The 17478-nt window shown below is 36.7% G+C and overlaps 1 long non-coding RNA gene across 1 annotated transcript in view; it reads right to left on the reverse strand.

Annotated features, from left to right (window-relative positions):
* LOC118351803 (uncharacterized) overlaps positions 1 to 17478 on the reverse strand; it is a 77320-nt gene that overhangs the window by 48969 nt on the left and 10873 nt on the right. The window lies entirely within an intron of this gene.

The following is a 17478-nucleotide window of genomic DNA, read 5'->3' on the forward strand; positions in this document are numbered from 1 at the left end:
ACTGTCCAGCAAGATGGACAGGTTTAAATGAGTTTACTTTCCTGAATCATATTCTTATTATATTTGTGGAAAATAGCATCCTTAGACATTTATCAGTGTCTTGATTTTCTGGAGCACAAAACAAGATCTTACTTTTGTGGATCTGAAATTGGACTACTAAAATTTTAAATGTAAAAATGAGTTACTTAAAATTTTCAATAAGATATAGATCCCTATCCAGCCCGTAAGCAACTATAGGCTAGAAGATCATAGAAAATCATCTAGAATTCCCTTAAAAAAATTAGCTAGACTAAAGGTAAGTGCAAAAGGAAAGTTTCTAAGTAGATACCCTGTCATCAAAAACAATTTTTAAAAAGTGGAAAAATATATGAAATAAGAGTTTTAAGTATTGGACAACAGCACAGAGATACTTGGGAGAAGGAAAAACTCAAGGTTAGATCTACTTTCCAAATTGCTGAAGAGGGCAAATGAGTATAAATAGCATGACAGTCTCATTTAATTGTATAAACAGAGATCATCATGGGTGTGGGGGGGAGGCAAATACTCAAGCAACCAGAATTTGCAAGTGTGGTAACATAAAAGATAATTTTGTAAATAAAATAATGTCTATAAATCTGCATGGCAGTGACTTTGAGCCAATATTTGAGCCAAATATTAAGCTGTGTATTGATAGAGTGAAACTCTGTGTAGTATGGCAGAGAACAGCCATTGGGAGTCTATGGATTGACAACAGCCTATGGAAGTGGCATAGTGCTGGAATCAGCGAGAGCAGAGAGAGTGGAAAGAGCTAATCTGAGACCCCAGACATTCTGTATATACCCTAGAAAGGCCACACCTTAGAAGTAATGCTATTCTAGCATTGGAATAAGGGCTCTTCTGTATCAATCCTAACAAAGATTCAAACCAGGCCTCAACAGTTTTATAAAGCTAATTCTCCATTACATTTATAGGTTGCCAGAGCAAAACTCAGCATTCTCTCAAGGAAAAAAATATCTCCTCTTTCAAAATGGTAGTACTCATTATGTCCATTTACAAATTTAAAATTTACCAGACATGCTAAGAAACAGGAGAACAAACAATAGATACCAGGAGAACAATCAATAGAAATATGTATACCCACCATTTGCTTCGACGTGGATGGAACTGGAGGGTATTATGCTGAGTGAAATAAGTCAATCGGAGAAGGACAAACATTATATGGTCTCATTCATTTGGGGAATATAAAAAATAGTGAAAGGGAATAAGGGGAAAGGAGAAAAAATGAGTGGGAAATATCAGAAAGGGAGACAGAACATGAGAGACTCCTAACTCTGGGAAACGAACTAGGGGTGGTGGGAGGGGAGGTGGGCGGGGGGTGAGGGTGACTGGGTGATGGGCACTGAGGGGGGCAGTTGATGGGATGAGCACTGGGTGTTATTCTATATGTTGGCAAATTGAATACCAATAAAAAATAAATTAAAAAATAGAGATATGTATCAATGGCACAATTGTTGGAATTAACAGGAAAGGGACATTAAGATATCTATTATATATATTTATCTATAAGGACACTAAGATATCTATTATATATATTTAAGTACTTAAATATATTCCTATCAAAGGAAGAAATGGGATTTCTTAGCTAAGAAATGAAAACTATAGAAAAGAAACAAATGGAATTTCCAGAACTGAAAAATAGAACAAATGAAATGAAAAAAAACCACTGAAGGTGCTCTTTAGCAGATTGGACACTATAAAAGAAAAGATCAGTAAATATGAACACATGTCAAAAGGAATCATCCAAATTATAGCACAGAAAGTAAAAAAATGATAATTAAAAAAACCAACTCTTTTAGCTAAGCTACTGATGTAAATATTGTATGCTATACACTCCACATATGGGAGACCAATGGATAGGGTGGCACAGAGTGAGAGGGGCCCCAGTTCACTGCTCTGGGCCCATGGCTGGCCTCCATGACCAGGGTAGCTCCCACCCATTTCTGTGACTATAGTTCATGGTTCTAAGGTTAAATAGCCACGTACTGATTTATTCTCTAATCATAGATTCTTCTGAACTTAATTGAACCTGTTGATGTGGTAGCTGGAGTGGGAGTGGGCCACAGGCTGGGTGGTCTCTGCAGCAGACATTGCTCCATGACAGTTGGCATGTTTATGGCTTCTCATGTGTCTACATTAGCCCCTCAACAGTCCCAGCTGCCACCACAAACACAGTGTCCACACCCTCCCCTCTTATCAGACTGTAGTCTAATAGACAATGTCATAGGCAGGGGTCAAAATGAGGCCCAAAATAATCTGGAGGGAAAGAAAAAAAAATCCAATGATGTTGAAAACTTTAATTCTAGCAGATGATGTCTTGGCCTCTAGGACACTTTTAAACTACGAGACCTGTTGGCCTCCAGATCCCACTTGAAATTATAAACTATGTGCTTTTCTTAGATATCAATAAGTCAAGAAAAAACTAAATGCAAAGCTAGGGTCTTGGCCAGAGTGGAGCAACTAATGATCAAGGCAGAGGCTGTGATAGTTGAGGAAATAGACCCTTTGTCCTGAGAAGAAAACCAGAGTTAGAGTGAGTTTTCTTAGAATCACAGACAAGACAGGGTCAAATGAGATTCAGAATTTGGGTAGTAAAGCTGAGGGGAGTTTTCTGAACTCAAGGTCAAATACAAACTCCAGCATTAGAATCAGCTGTGTACTGACCAGAAATCCAGGCTGCAGAGAGCTGGAAACTCCGAATGTATGGACAAGGACCTAGGATGAGGCTCTACCAAAATATGAGCAGGAACGAAGAATAGAGTTGGGGATAGAGCAGTGACTTTTTAACATTCCTTTTTTAAAGCAATAAAACTTTTTTTTTTTTTAATCTAAGATGAAATCTCAGCATGAGAGAGAAATGAGTGTTCTAGTTGAAGTGAGGGCCATGTTCCAAGAGACACATCAGCTCTGCCCTTTCAGCTTCCACTATACCTTTTCCAGGAGAACTTGGATCATTTCCACATCAAGAAATACAGTTTGGAAACCCACTGGACCAGGAAGGCAAAGGTACCATTTCAGAATTGGGAACTCGAAAAGAAATAAAGTCAATACCTACAGTGTGGCCGAGAGAGCAAGGGTTCTAGAGTCAGATAGACATAGTTTTAAAGTTAAGTGAGAAAGAAGGGAAGAGAGGGAGGGAGAGAAGGAGGAAGGAAGGGAAGAAGGAAGGAAGGAAGGAAGGAAGGAAGGAAGGAAGGAAGGAAGGAAGGAAGGAAGGAAAGAAGGAAGGAAGGAAGGAAGGAAGGAAGGAAGTCAAGTTGTCAACCTGAGCAACATCGGCAGAGAAGCTGCTCGCTGGGATGAGAATTTCTTCACCTTGGCTTGTGCTAAAGGGTCCAGAGGCACTCTGAAGTGTTCCCTGAGACATAAAATGAGGCCTCCATCAAATTTCCCACAATTGCTTCTTCTAATTCTAACCCTTCCACTTACTACTGCTTGGGGCTGACATTTAGCTACTGCAACCTAACCAACTGTCTCAGTTGTTTAAAGTTGGCACTCAGACTGACTGCAGGTGCCTGTGTCATACTGATTTTAAATATATTTTTTAAATATTTTATTTATTTATTCATGAGACATTCACAGAGAGAGAGAGAGGGGGGTAGAGACATAGGCAGAGGGAGAAGCAGGCTCTATGCAGGGATCCTGATGTGGGACTCGATCCCGGGTCTCCAGGATCACACCCTGGACTGAAGGCAGGCGCTAAACCACTGAGCCACCCAGGGATCCCAATTTTAAATATTTTGAATGTTGTTCCAGCCAATGGTGGATTAATGACTGTCATATGCTGAGTACATATGCTATAGCAGGCATTGTGCTAATACGATACAGAGGTGAACTCAGGGTATCCTCATAGTCACCTTATGAAGAAAGTATGGATATTATCACCATTTTATAGATGAGGAAACTCTAGTTAGATCCTTCCCCAAAGTCTTATAGCTATGATGTGACAGTGCTAGAATTTAATATTTAATACTCCAAATTCTTTGATCTCATTAAACCATATTTTCTCACAGTAGATATCCCACAGTCAAAAAGCCCTGAAACAAATTAAAATAAAATAAAGTGACCAATTATATAGTGTTCAGGGAAAAAGTGGTTGCCAAATATATCCACTGATACTGAATTTCAAGGGCTTTTTAAGCTCTACTCAAAAAAAAAATGGAAAGAGATAAGCAAAAATTGATTTTGTCAGTATGGTAAGATTATTTTTTTTCATTAATTCAAATAGGTTTAAAATAGAAACAGTGTCAAAACATTAACTAGAGCAGTAAGAAAAGGGTCTTGGTAATTTGTTGATTTACCTAGCTTTCAACATTAACTTGGTTGAAGATACAGACATTATCTAAAGCACACGGGAGTCTAAGAAAGATCTATTAATAGTTTTAAATATTGGCTTAGTGACTAGAGTATAATTATTTTTTGTGTCTGTGAGTTCATAGAGCATTGGTTTTATGGTTAGTAGTTTATCTGCCTTTGAGCTCAAAAGACCACATATTTTTAATTGTGTGTCCAAATACATTTTATGGTGAAATGATCTCCCATCAAAATGTCTGCAAGTTATTTTCTTGCTCCTGATGGCCAAGGATAAGGATGAGCATGGTCTAGAGCAAAAAAGGAACATTAACCATTACAGATTTTCTGCTTAGCTGAAGGAGAAGATGATCTTTAGTTTTGTTTATTTGTTTGTTATTGAAAGAAACGTAGCCATCCTTCCATAGCTGGACATTTTAGAAAAGACTCTATCCCTGGCTACCTGCTGTGATTCTCTCACACTTACATGGGCATCTTAAAGGACTAAAGATATTTGTGTTGGAGAGATGAAATAACCTGTTTCCATTAAATTAAATCTCTGATTTCTTTGGACCAGGCCAGAGAAGCCTAGCATCATTTCATAAAGGCTGTAGGATCGTGTATTCGATCAAATGCACTGAGTTTGGTCACCTGGATTATGGTTCTTTATAATTGACAAATGTCCTGTTAAGTCAGCACATCACAATATTACTAGATTCCTCTCTTGAGTTAGTGTCTACCCGCCCCCAGACTTGCAGAATTCTCTAACAGTTTTGCTCTCGACTGAAATCTTACTTCCAAATCAACAAAGAAAACCTCTGTGGATTTGGGAAGTCTCAAAGATGGCAGCAGATGTACTCCCCTTAGTTCTCACATGGGCCTAATGACTCTTGCTTATCCAGTTTATTTTGTGTCCCACCTCCAGATTCTTTTTTGACTCTTGCCGCATTCAGAAAGGAAAAAAAATAAAATAAAATCTTCTTTGGAAAAAGATCTGCATTCCTATATTACGCAGGGATAAACACTTGTTAGGTTATCACACACAGTAGCAAGACATTCCTAAGGAGACCTGAGACCCAAGAGATTTCTCACCCGACCCACTGAGCTATTCAGAGGAATCCTGCTCTGTTATTTGCAATGGAAAGAACATCCTCATGACTTAGCATGTTTCAGCCTAGACTCTGGGGAAAAATCTGCAAGCCATGTGTCCTTGTTTATCCAAGATGACAAGAACGGTTTTTCTGTTTATTTCTGTCTCTAGTTCTCAAACCCCTTGTTCAGCTCTCACAGTTCAGGCTATTAACACAGGGAAATGCCAACGCAGTTCTCTTCCCAAACTAGAGTGGCCTAGTGGTGACCTTTATTTGTATGCTGATTGATTTTTATGTGTATAATTTCAAAAAGCTGGAATGCTCTTGATGAATCCATATTCCTAAACAAATTAAGATTGGCATTGCCATAATAAGAGGTCTTTATTAGTGAAATTCTGCTTGTCACAGAAATAATTGATGTTCACAATGATGACTTGGGGCTTTCAAAAGATTCCCAAGTATCATCTGAATCATCAAAAAAATTAAAATTAAATTATGTTCAGTAGAGATGCACCTAACTTTTAAACTTTTAATCTGTTATCTCTTTACACTGTATAATTATACTTAATTGCATTTTATATTTAATGTACTAGGAAATTTCTTTCCATGATCATCCCATACAATAGCAAGTACAGTGGATTAAATTTGGGCTGTTTTTATGGTCAAGTCTATAGTCTATACACAGTCTATATGGTAAAGAGGAACTAATGTGTCTTGAAAACCTACTATATTTGGAAACCCAGTGTTTTAAAAAATACATATTATAATGTAGAATAGTTTTAGATTTACAGAAAGGTTGTGAATATACTACACAGAGTTACCATATACCCCCCCGTCCAGTTTCTGCTATTATTAACATCTTATGTAACATCTTATATTAGTATGGGTCATTGGTCACAGTTAATCAATTCCTATCAGTAGGGTCCAGGGTTTGCATTAGAGTTTGCCTGTTGTACAGTTCTCTGGGCTTCGATAAGGGTCTAATGTCATGCGCTCATCATTACAGAATCACACAGAATACTTTCATTGTCCTAAAACTCCCTTGCGTTCCCCTTGTTTGACGTTCTCCAAACTTCCTGAATTTGTAAATTGGTTCTGTAATCAATTTTCTAAAGTTCTCATCTATTATTACTTCAAATATTTCTTCTCACTTTTTCTGTCCTCTCCTTCTGGTATCCCAATTACGCAGATGCTCTACCTTTTGATATTGTCCACATTTCTTAGATGCTCTGCTCTATTTTCATGTTTATTTTTTTCTGTTTACATTCCAATCTGGGAAGTTTCTTTTGTCCTTTCTTCAAGCTGAATGATTCTTTCTTGGCTGTGTCCAGTCCACTGAAGAGCCCATCAAAGGCATGCTTCATTTCTGTTATATTTTTATTTTTGTATTACCTACTGATTCTTTGAGTTTTCACCCTCTGCTTACATTACTCATCTATTCTTACTTTTTGCTTGCTTTTATCATTAACACTGTTACCATATTAATCATAATTCTTTAAAATTCCCTCTCTGATGATTCCAATATCTCAGTCATATATGAATACAAAAAAGAATCTGGAGGTGGGACACAAAATAATGATTGCTTTGTCTCTTCAAACTGTTTCTTCTTCTTCTTTCTCCTCCCCCTACTCCCTCCCTCTCCTCCTCCTTATTCTTCCTCTCCCCTTTCCTTTTTCTCTCCTTCCTCTTCTTCTTTCTCTTCCTCTTCCTCTTCCTTCCCTTCCCCTTTCTGCTCCCCCTACTGCTGCTTCTTTTCCTTCCCTATTTGACATGCCTTATAATTTTTTGTGAAAAGCCAGACATTTTGTCCTGGGTAATAGAACCAACTAAGGCAAGCAGACTTTCAGTGTGAGGATTTATTTAATCTGGCTAGATGTGAGGCTGTGTTTAATGTGTTCTGCAGCTATAGGTGCCAAAGGCTTCAAAGTCCTCTAGTATCATTCATTCATTCGTTCATTTATTGTCTTTCCTTCTGACTTCCAGTTTCGCTAAGTATTCCTTCCCTTTTTTTTTTTTTTGCTAAGTATTCCTTCTTGAAGGCATTCCATGCCCTGCATCTTTTCAGCTAAAATCCACTCTTCTTTACTAGAGATTTCTTCACATGGTGCTAAAGTATGGAATAGAAAGGACTTTCTACAATCTTGCAGTTAAAGTCCCGGTCTTTTAGTGGGCCTATATTTTGGTATTGTGACCTTCACAAATGTCCTTTCAGCAACACATCTTTTTTCTTCTGCTTGCTACTCTCTTCCCTGGCTGCAGTATTGCTGCTTATTTCTATGCAGCCTTACCCTTGTTGAAAATATAGTTTTCCCTCTCTCAGATGAAACAGGAAGGCTGGAAGGGACTACAGTGAGAGGAATTCCCTTCCCCCCCGGCTAAGATAAGGCTCTGGTAAAGTCTTTGTGCTAGAAAGTAGGGCTTTACTGTGGAAAAAGCTCTGGATGTATTTCACAATGATTACTCTTCTTTTCCCTCTAACAGAGCTACTTGGGGACCTCTCTTGCTTTCTCAGATCATCAGCATGGGAACCTAAAGGGATTTATGGACTTAAAGGCTGTGAAGGTGTAGGGGCTTCCCTAAGGCTGGAGTCACCAGGAAATTCTCACTCACAGACTAGTCTACAATTCATCAAAATTCACATTTCTGCTTTGTGTAAGATCTCAGCTGTATCTCTCTGGATCTGCCTATCTCTCCAGATTTTGTAATGAAACTTTTGTCTAGCAACCTCAGTTCTCTAACAGTACAAGAAAAGTCACTGATTTTCAGTTTATACAACTTTTTCTTGTTTAAAGATTTGGGGTTATGACTTTCAAGCACTTTACATGCTTTTTTTTTTTAAAGATTTTATTTATTTATCATAAGAGAGAGAGAGAGAGAGAGGCAGAGGGAGAAGCAGGCTCCATGCAGGGAGCTCGATGTGGGACTCCATCCCTGGACTCCAGGATCACTCCCTGAGCCAAAGGCAGTTGCTCAACCACTGAGCCACCCAGGCATCCCATAAGCTCTTTACATATTGAAGCTAAAGCTGGACAATAGTATTTTTTAAAATGTATTATTTCATTTAAACTTCACATCAAGACTAGGACATAGGGAACTAATTTTACTTTATTTTAATTCCAGTATAGTTAACATACAGTGTATAGAGAAGTAATTTGACAGTTACTATCTGTAAGACAGAAGAGGAGCCAGGATTTAAATTCAGATAATGTAAATCCAAAACCTGTCATCCCATTCTGGCATGCTGCTCATGCACATTTCGTGTACTGCTCCTTGAGATTACCAGTAACAGCAGTGGGAACATGAAGCATTGATGTGAATTCAGAAGGCAGTAGCTTAAATGGGCATCTCAGATCTGCAATTATTTTCAAGATGAAAAATAATCTGATCCAGTAACTACTATTCAAGGAAAGGTCAAATCATTTCCCACTGTACTTAGTGATGGATATTATAGTTCAATAGCTCTCACATGGCAAGTCTGTAATGTGGTCATTGACCTTGTACATTGGCACCTGCATTATAAAGGAGTAAATTTACTCTATAACTGAAAGCTCACAAACATTGAAATAGGTCAATACCATATATCGTACATCCATTCAAAGGCCAATAAAAGCAAATGCTATAGTATTTGAGAGCTCAGGAAGGAAAGCAAAATAGCGATCACAACGAAAGACTGATTCTCCATGTAAATTTTAAAAACATTCCATTAGTTCCTATATATGCAAAAACATGCTACTATTATTATGTATAATCACCAATTTTACAGGATTTCTCCCTGCATTATTTATAAATCTCACAATACATGCAAAACCAGATATTTTCATCCATCCTTTGCAAATAAGGAAAGCGGAGAGGTTAAGTAATTTGCCTATGTCATAGATTTTAAGTATCAGGGCACCAAGAATTGACCCTAGGTTCATTATTAGCAAAGCTCATCCTTCTTCTACCGGACTTATCTGTGAAGAAATTGATTGTCATATGTTTTATGTGGGAGGACTGCACAAGCAGAGTTTGGCAGACAGGGAAGAGTGGCTAATCCCGATAAAGTCATGACCTACACACCTTCTAACTCCTTTCACTGGTACTTGTCAGCTAAATTTCTCTGAGGATGTTGTTAGGACAATGACAAAAACCAATGCCTGGCTTTGGTGAGAATAAATGCATAGATAGCCAGCAACAAAGATTAGTTCACCACCACACGTATTCAGGAATGCCCTGGGAGTATATTTTTGCCATTTGTCTGAATGAGTATTCTATTTACTCATACTTGTGTGGTCTTGCAGAACAAACTGGTCCTTAGTCACTTTCAGAATTTCTTTTTATTCACACAATAAACCAAGATCTCTTTTTGTTCAGTCCTTTGTATTTTCAATGTTGGTGTTGGTTTCAAATGTCTGATTTGGTTTATGTCAAGCTATACTTTCATAAAATAATGATCAACTGATCATGTAGGACAATGATATAAACCGTTTTACTATTCCTACATATGATATGTATGATTCCCTTACTTTAAATTCAACTTCAAATAAATAAACATTAAATAAATTATTGTTGTTGTTTTATTAATATAACAATTATCATTTGTTTTATCTAATACTTTTATTTAAAATTATTTATCATTTACATAGTCATACTAATTATCATTATTACATAATTTCCACTAAGTAGTGAAAATTCTAGCCCACAGTACACAGTTGCAAAGAAGATGCAATGCAGGAAGACTTGTGAGTAGAGGGACAGATGTCCACCTTCACAACCTCATTTTTAATGTCATTTTTAATGTCTAGACATTTTTAATGTCTAGAAAACCCAAAGGTTTTCTAGAGGTTTGGTCCTTTAGTTCATTAAGAATTTACACTCTGAAGATTTAAGAATACTTTTGTATTCAGGGAGCTCTTAATATATTAAAGTATTTCAGTTCATGTAAAGGAGCGGAGATTATAATGAACATGGAGATAAGACATGAAAATGAATGTATTATAAGGTAGCGTGTGATTAATACCTTTTTAATCTTCTTTTTTAAAAACCACTTAGATATCTCTATGATATCATTTCAGAGTTAGGAGTCATTGACAATGTAGTTTGTAAATTCACTTTCAAATCCATCTAAAAGGATTGCCTTGTAGTAATTGGAAAAGGATACTAAAATATATGTCATGGTATAGACATGATCTAAGGTCCATTTATCCATTAGGAAAAATAAAGTAATTCTATTTGGGAAGATTAGAACTGAGTGATTTCTGAAGGAAATTAGAATTCAGCTGGGCTTTGATGAGAAGATAGTGGGAAGCATAGTAAATACTGTGCTTAAATGGAGTGCAATGCATGAGCTTTGGTTTAATCCTACCACATGTGGGTATATAACTTTTCTGATGTTATTTTTCTTATTTATATGGAGGGGGAATGAGGGTAAATTGGTACCAAAAATAGATGCATGGTTGCTACCACTATCCCTTCTGTTTCCCTGATAGATATCACTAGTTAAGTATACCACTCTTTACAGATAAGCCTAGATAAAGCCCCCAAATCCTTTCCAAAATAGCAAGTGGATATAAGTAATCTTATGGAATCTACAAAAAAAATTCCTAGAAATAATAAGCAAATTTAGCAAAGCTGTAGAATACAAAAATCAATATACAAAAATCAAATATATTTCCCTATCTTAGCAATTGAAATATTGGAATGTGAAATTAAAGATACAGTAGGCAACCTCAGAATAACCCTACATGCTCTATATCCTAGCCTGTGCTTGGTATGACCAGTCTTTAATTTTAACCATTTTACAAATATACAGCTATATCTCATTGTGGTTTTAACTTGTATTTCCCTATTGAGTAATGATTTTTATTTTATGTGTCCACCTACATATCTTCTTTGATGAAGTATCTGTTGACACTTAATCTTGCCCATTTTTAATGGGTCTTTTTATTATTGAGTTTTGAGAATTCTTTGTATATTCTGGATACAAGGTTTTTTTTTTAATCATATATATGATTTGTAAATATTTTCTCCTAAAATGTGGCTTACATTTTAATTTTCTTAAGACTGATTTTGAAATCAGAAGTTATTAATTTTTGAAGTCAAAGTTTCAATTTGCTATTTAATATATATTATATATATTGCTTTTGACTTCAAAAGAAAGACAATTTTGCCTCACCCAATATCACAAAATGTTCTTCTATCTTTCTTCTAGAAGTATTAATTTTAGGTTTGTGTAATCAGTGCTTAATTGAATAGCTGAGGAAGAGCTGTAGAGTTCTCTGGAATTCTCTTCTCTGTGGCACTATGTCCTGTGACTTCTTGCCACCTTGGCTTCCATATACTCTTATTCCATCTTCTTAGCTCACCAAGCACTATGGACTCTGCTTAAGGTCCACCTCCCTGCACTGCAACCTATAAACTATCTCCAGGCATTGAGCTATAAAATTACAGTTTCCTCATTTGTTTCCTATATCTCAGGGATCACTGTCCTTTGTTGCCTGATGTCCAGTAACTTGAGAGCCAACTTTTCATATATTATTTTCAGTTTTTAAATTGTTTCCAGGAAGAGGGTAAAGCTAGTCCCTATTACTCCACGTTGGCCAGAAATGGAATTTTTTTTACCCTGTTGATCATTGTTACATTAAATGACTGCCAAGATTCTTATTAAGAGAAAGTAGAGACTTGAATAAAGAAAGAAAAAAAATCTTCCAGAAAGAGGGAAGACTGGGCTACAAATAAGTTTCTGCGTGTAAGGGAATATCAAGAAAGCTGGTGTTGCTGAAACAGTCAATGAAGGGAAAGTAGTAATGGATAATTTTACATAAGTGAGAAGGAGATTGGTGATTCAGACCCTCCAGAACGTTGAATAGTTTTCTGATCATCTTGCCATATTATGGTTCTGATCAGAGGAATGATTGGATTATACACACATTTTTAAAAGATCACCTTAAGTGCTGTTTAAGGAATTAATTCTAGGAGGCAAGAGTAGGAATAGGCAAGAGATTAAAAAATTATAATAATCCAAATGAAAGAGACAATGGATTTGATTAGAGTGTTAGCAGTGGAAGTGCTAAGTAGTGGTCAGATTCAGAAGATATTTTACAGAATTTCTAATGGTTTAGAAGTTAGGAATGAGGCAAATAGATGATGCAAAGCAACTCCTGGGTTTTAAGCTCTAGCAACAGTGACATTTATTCGAATGAAGTTTAGGGAAGAAGGTACATTTGTGACAGAGTAAATCAAGAGTTTCATTTTGGACATGCTTAATTTGAAATGACTATCAGACATACAGGTGGAAATTCGGGTAGCCTCTTACAATCAAAGGATAGCTTCTTCAAATTAATGTTATGTTGTAGCAGCGAAAACTCTCCTCATACACTAAGCTGTTTCTGATTACCTCTTCTTTCTACTATCTATCTTTATTCTTAGAAGTTGACACTGGGATTTGGTCTCCTGAAGCAGGACACACTGTAATCCTCCACCGTATTCCTTTTTGCTATTCATTATGCAGTCCTTGGTACTTTCACTCTGTAAGACAAGTCCCATTTTGTTCATATTGCCTCCTTGGAAAAAAAAAAAAAAAAAAAAAAAGCTCTTTGGCTCTTTGAAGGAATTATATAGTCAGCATTATTCTTTTCAGATAATAAAACTATACAACCATTTCCACCAAAGCCCCAGGGTCTGAAGTGAGGCTTTGCTATAAGAGGGAAAACTTGATTTCCTTAAGGAAATCCATTGGAATGCCAGAAACAAAGATAGAAATAACCAGCATCTCCTCTGTGAATGAGGTTTCACAGTGTTACTTGGCTTTTATTCCTAAGTAGCTCTGAAACTGTAAAAATTGTATTCACCTTGACAAAACTGAGCAATTCATGGGTGGATTTCTTCTTTACTACCTTTTTCTATTTTATTAGATACTTAATAAGTTGGAAATAAAAGCTTAGTAATTGAAGGATCTGAGAAGATTCTGGAAAACCGTAAGGAGAATTTGTTATTGCCCAGTGCTGTGACAGATTTGATAGTCAAATATTAATAATAGCAGTAATAATTATTACATTCTTTTTAAAAGATTTATTTATTTATCTGAGGAGGGAGGGGCAGACGGAAAGGAAGAAGAAAGAGAGAATTCAAGCAGATTCCTCCCTGAGTGCAAAGCCCATTGCAGGGCTCAATCCCAGAACCATGAGATCATGACCTGAGTCAAAATCAAGAGTCGGACGCTTAACCAACTGAGCCACCCCGGTGCCCCTAATTATTACATTCTACATTGTGCATTTCCATCACATCTACACCAGCCATCACATTCTATCATTCTAGAATAGATGATCTCACCTTAAATTCTTCAGAATATTCTCATTAAATCTTCATACAATAGTTTCTCTTAAATGTTTGTTAGGAATGAAAATATCCTAAAATAGCAATGACTACTGTATATCATTCAGTGCATTTAAACTGAGAAAAAAAGGAAATGTTCATTCAAAATAGTGCAACTTAAAGAACATGAAGCAGAATTCAGACTAGATATGATAATTCCAGGCTAGATCTAAAACTGTTAAGGAGTTAAAGATAGTTGTCATAAGATGAATTGGTTTTACATGATTTAGTGATGGGATATGGGCATCCAGATGGCTCGTGGAAATATTTTCTTTATTTATGTGGCCAGCATTATGGAGCATAGAGCTAGTTAACTGAAGTGTCAGCCCTCCTAACTCAGACATTATTTTTCCTGATTATCTCCTCCACACCTGTACCCACTAATCACCATCATTCTCAATCTCATGGTTTCCAATTTAATTTATATTTGAATGAAGAGTAGGGGTAGCTTTAGTTCTTTTTCCTCATTGTGTATTTGTGGTGGATGGGGTTGGCAGACTAATTATTAAATTGCTTTGCCTATTGGTATCAAAAGGAGCTTATGTCTGTATTAGCCTGACTAAAGACCTTCTTGTTCTATGGTTGAATTAAGGATACTTTGTTTTGCCTAAATGAGTAGGACTTTATACGAAAAGCACAGAGTTAAGATCAAAGAAAAGGAACTTTTAATACCACTTCTCACTCCCCATAGATTTAATGGTTTGAAAGAGGTGAATCTCTCACCCTAAAGAAAGTAAAAGACTAAGAGCTTCTCACATTCTAATACATTAAAATGGCTTTATATGCTGCTGCTAACAGAGGGACATTCTTCAGGAAACGAGTGCTCATGGACCAGGTAGATTTATGCATTTAGCTCACTTTGACTCTACCATTGTGAGATACCACAACATTATTTTGGGTCTAAAATGATTTTTGATGGCCATACACTTAGAGACCCTATTTATCTACCCTGTTTTAGGCTAGGCTTGGTCCTTCTTTAATCTGTTCCATCTTGCTATGAGTACAGAATTGTGCATCTCTTGTTCAGAGAAAAACTGTAAACTATAGCATCTAATGAATATTGTGATTGCCTCCCAACATCCATTATACTCTTTGCTAGAATTGGCCTATGGAGAAGGTTGTCCATGTGACACATTTATGACTAATGAAGCATGAGGTGGGAGTTAGTGTGAGGAAAGTCTCCCCAATCCTAAGAGAAGGCCATAGGCAGAGACTATTTCACTCTTTCATCTAGATGATGTTGTCTCTGAATGTATTTCAGTAAGTGCTGAGGTTATCTTATGTACAGGCTCAGGAGAAGACCTCCCACAGAAGGAAGACTAAAAATGTAGAAAGAATATGGACTTTTTTTTGAAAGATTTATCTATTATTTTATAAAGAGAGAGAAAGAGCATTCATGTGGGGAGGAGGGGCAGATAGAGAAGGAGAGTCTTAAGCAGACTCCACACTGAGCATGGAGCCCAATGTGGGGCTTGATCTCATCACTCTGAGATCGCAACCTGAGCAGAAACCAAGAGTCAGATACTTAACCAACCGTACCACCCAAGAATATGGATCTTTAACGATCCTGTTGATCCACTGATAATATCATTCTAGAAACCCACACGATTTCTGGTATTCCAATTATAAGGTGATACATTTCTTTATTGTTTTATTGCATTTTAAAAAAGGATGATTCTTTTTCTTAAAGATTTTATTTATTTATTCATGAGAAACACACACACACAAAGAAAGAGAGAGAGAGAGAGAGAGAGAGAGAGAGAGAGGCAGAGACACAGGCAGAGGGAGAAGCAGGCTCCTCTCGGGGAGCCTGATGTGGGACTCGATCCCAGGATCCCGGGATCACGATCTGAGCCAAAGGCAGATGCTCATCCACTGAACCACCCAGGTGCTCAAAAGAGGATTATTCTTGATGGTGACAAAAATATTCTAACTGACATATGATAGTGTTTCAGTTAATGACTGTGCCCATGATGAAGGGTCATTTCATGATGAAGTCTATGGCTTCTAGTAGATATCTTAATAGAAAAAGCATCAGTAGGAAGAGTAGGTTTTCTTTCTCCCCATTTATGAAGTGTTTAGTCTCTAAAATAAATTCCTTATGTTCCTGGGCCTCATGTAGCTTCTTCCTGTGATGGTAATAGTTATATTCTTCTGAAAGTACAAGTGTAAATCTTTAGATTTTAAATAAAGAAGTGCTATCAAACAGAACCTTTATCATATACACTAAAGAATTATACCTAGTTTCACTTGTTTCTGGTTTTGAAAATACCAGTCAGTATTAAAAAAAAAAAAGGAAGTCATGACATTTTATTAATAGATTAGGTCTCCAAGAGTTGTTGAATAAACTGAAGAGTGGCTGTGAAAAAGAGAATTTAGATCAATTCCTTGGTGTCTAACACTTTCTGGATGCAGCTTCCCTTATATCTGTCTGAGCTTGCTAGACCTCAGGGGAACCCTGCTGAAAACCTCCTTACCAAAATAGAAATGAGGGCATTTTAATCACCCTCAGGATCAAAATGAAAAAGTGGCAGTGGTTGGAGATTGGGAGGTTTATATGTTTTCAATTCTAGTTTCTAACAGATCATTTCATTTTCTTTTTAATAGAAAAAAATGATTGATAAAAAATAGAATTTAGCCTTTTTCCAGGATAGTTTATTACATTGCTTAACCAAAATTTAATGACCTATATATTGTACTTACTATGTGAGTCTTCTATCAATTTGAAAAGTTAAATGGCACGCCATAAGATGCACATCATGAGATGTTATATGGTATATCATAGATCACATGTGGTACATCACTAGAGTAAGAGATCTGAGTTCTCATCATTTTTTGTGTGTGATATGGGGCAAGACAGCTTCTGTGAATGTCATTTCTCTCATCTCAAGAGGAAACTGTTGTAAGGATCATATACAATATTGTGGGAATAAAAATATTTTGTAAGTTATATACATGAAAAAGGAGTTGTAACTCAAGCGCAATGGCAGGTTTGGCTGAAATATAAGAAACATTTAACACATAAAACAAATGCGTTGTCTATTTTATAAAATAGAGCAGTGCATATGAAATAAGCAAAATAGAGTAATCAGAAGTGATGTAGAGGGAGGGATAGACTCAGTCTGAGCAGATGGTAGAGAATTCAAGAACAATGCCTGAGCTGGATTTGGAAGTCTCCTTTCATAGCGTTAACGTTTCCTCATCTAGAGAATAGGATGCCCTGTATAAAAGCATGGAGAAACATTATATGTTCTCATTCATTTGGGGAATATAAATAATAGTGAAAGGGAATAGAAGGGAAGGGAGAAGAAATGGGTAGGAAATATCAGAAAGGGAAACAGAACATAAAATAGTTCTGGGAAATGAACTAGGGGTGGTGGAAGGGGAGGAGGGCGGGGGGTGGGGGTGAATGGGTGACAGGCACTGAGGGGGGCACTTGACGGGATGAACACTGGGTATTATTCTGTATGTTGGCAAATTGAACACCAATAAAAATAAATTTATTATTAAAAAAAAACAAAGCATGGAGATAGCCAGGAGCATGTTATGTGCAGGGAACAAGTTAGAGTAGCGGAAACCTAACAGTTGCAGGGATTGGAGGTGAGGTCTGAATGGGGAAGAGGTTTAATGTAGATTGTGAGGAAGTGTGAATTTGAATGGGATCAAACAAGAGGATTCATTTATGTGCTCATCAGGGATGTCGGTATCC

Source organism: Canis lupus, chromosome 21, assembly GCF_003254725.2.
Source record: "Canis lupus dingo isolate Sandy chromosome 21, ASM325472v2, whole genome shotgun sequence".
Taxonomy (NCBI): domain Eukaryota; kingdom Metazoa; phylum Chordata; class Mammalia; order Carnivora; family Canidae; genus Canis; species Canis lupus.